This window comes from Cibotium barometz, chromosome 46 (assembly GCF_041138505.1).
Source record: "Cibotium barometz isolate CiBa-2024 chromosome 46, ASM4113850v1, whole genome shotgun sequence".
NCBI lineage: Eukaryota > Viridiplantae > Streptophyta > Polypodiopsida > Cyatheales > Cibotiaceae > Cibotium > Cibotium barometz.
This window is the reverse complement of record NC_141091.1, coordinates 3,614,893-3,617,713: the sequence shown is the minus strand read 5'-3', so window position 1 is coordinate 3,617,713 and position 2,821 is coordinate 3,614,893.

Sequence of the window (2,821 nt, the reverse complement as noted above, 5' to 3'; positions counted from 1 at the left end):
AAAAGAAGGCTACAAAAGATAAGTGAAAACCAACATAAGTACTAGATTACTTACTATGTACAAGCGATCCTCCATAATGTGAACACGCAAAGTAGGTGAGCTAGCAAGATAAGTATGCCATAACTCGGTGGGTGGACTATGTAGGTGTAGTCCAACTATAGAATCATTGGCGAAGATCTATCGTGTTGGTAGCTACCAAGCATGCCAATGATGTAAATTTGGAAACAGTCACCCAGGCATGTCGTGAGTGTTAGCTCTAGTTAAGCTTGACATCTCAACAAACTACAACAACGGTACTATAAACCTCTTATAATGTCACTATATGTGAACCAATCACATAAACATACATCCACACCAACACTTATAATGTCACTATATGTGAACCAGTCACATAAACATACATCCACACCAACACTTATAACACTTAAATTCTATGCACAAAGATTGTCATGCATCGAATTTCTACTGCAACTTTGCACTGAACCAAAAATTGGGCATACACAGTCAAAATCGACACTTTCTTAAAGTGTCTCTGTGAGAAACTTACAAAGCCAAAAATGGGGCTCGAAATGTATCCGAATCATGTCAAAACATGTAAAACCTCAAATGATGTAGTTAACTATACACAGTATGATCTTCTTCCTTCACCCAAGAGGATGCCTTAATCTGAGATAATGACTTCCCTATCTACATGTAGCTCTCATAGCTACCAAAGGTGTTGCCCAAAATCAAAGAGGGAAAGATATGGAAATACCCTTACCCATGTACTTCTTCCTTTCTTGCCTTGTTCTTGCCACTTGCTTGCCTCTTTATTAGCCCTCACACAGATCAGAGCTCTGATACCATATAAAGAGAATGTAGGAGAGAGGGAGAGCTTGAGTTCCTTGCAAGCAAACACACACACACACACACACACACACACACACAAGAGAGAGAGAGAGAAAGACACAAGAGAGCTATGGATGGCTGAATTTTCTTCTATCTTCTTCTCTTCTCTACTACAACCATAAACTAAAGAGATAAGAGTACATACTATATGGGAAAGTACTCTCCTACTATAACATACAATGATCACTCCGTAGTGTGAATCCGACCATATGAGCTGTTGTAAGTATGCCATACTCTAATAATATAAATATGGCTTATCACATAGCATGTTGTCCACACCACTGGTAGTAACTATAGTCTTACCACTAACCGTGCTAATGGTATAAGTGCGAAAGCTAGTACCTAGACAAGTCATCAATGTTCGTAGAACTAGTGTGAATCTGACTATATGAGCTGTTATAACTATGTCATACTCTAATAATCTAAATATGACTTTTACATAGCCTATTGTCTACACCACTGGTAGTATATCAACTATAGTCTTACCACTAACCATGCTAATGGCATAAGTGTGAAAGCTAATCTAGGCAAGTCATCAATGTTCACAACACTAGTTGAGCTTGATATCTCAACACTTATTGGGTAATAATTATACTTTACTAATTACAAAAAATAATAGTTTTCCTTGGAATTTGTAGCTGGTACAATTGTATAATGGAGAAATCTTCCAAGGCCATGAGTAGGTATGTCCATAGCAGTCTTTAAGGCAGCAATTATTGGTCCTTACAATGTTAGGTATGCCTACCTCTAGACTCATGTCTCCAATCTCATGTTTCCAGGCTTATATTTACACACTCATGTATCCAGAATCTAGCTCGTGTGTCGAGCCTCACGTCTCACATGTCTAAGCTCATGTCTCACATGTCTAGGCTCACATCTGTAGGCTCACGTGTCCAGACTCACGTCTTTGGGTACAGAATCAGATACCTAGGACCAACTAACCAAAGATTTAGACTCAAGTATAAATCTCCTTGTTATGACTTTGCACATGGGGTTGATCCACATATTTAAAGCCCCAAGGACCCATCTAACCAATAATTTGTTCTCAAGTTTGAATCTCCTTGGTTTGATTTGGAAATTGTGGATGATCAAAGTTTGATCTACATATATGAACCCCTAAACCCAAAGATTCAATCTCAATTTTAAATCTACCAATATGATTTGGCAAACATCCTTGAGGTTCTAGATGCAAGCCAATTCTAAACCTAATTTTATTATCTAGGGCCTTGCCCACAAAGATTTTGATTGAAGTCTCTAAATCTCCTCTCATTGATTTGGCACATATGATGACCAATGCTTGAAATCTAGTATTTGGAACCATGTAAAATATTAAATATTTGGCACTGTATGTATAGTACCAAATATTTGGACCCACATATAGTACTAAAATATTGAGACTCAATTCCAAAGCTTTATAGAATGGATTAACACATGGGTCTCATGGTTTAGATTACAAGGAAATTTTGAATCCACTTTTATCATGTATGGCCTTGCCCCAAGATTAGGACTCAAGTCTAAATCTTAGTCTAAATCTCTTTGGATAGATTAAAATAGAGCCAATGCTAGAGAATGCCATGGCAATCGAATGTTTGAACTTAAGTCCAAATCTTGTTGGTCTAGAAAATGGGGGTGATTCAAGATGAATTCTGAATTGTATTGGTTTGATTTAGCATTGGCATATGGGAGCCATCAAGTCTAGTGGAATAAAATAAAATACTAAGGACTAGCCAACCAAAGAAGCCTCAAATCTTTGATTTGGCATATGGGAGCCATCAAAGCTTGATCCCTATATGTGGATCCCTAAACCTAAGGATCTTGAGATTGAATCTTTGCAGGGTTGAGATATGTGGATCAAGCCTTATCAAAGACTTGAGTCTGAATCTTTAGTTGGCTAGTCCAAGGCATTTTATTTTATTGCACTAGCCTGAATTTA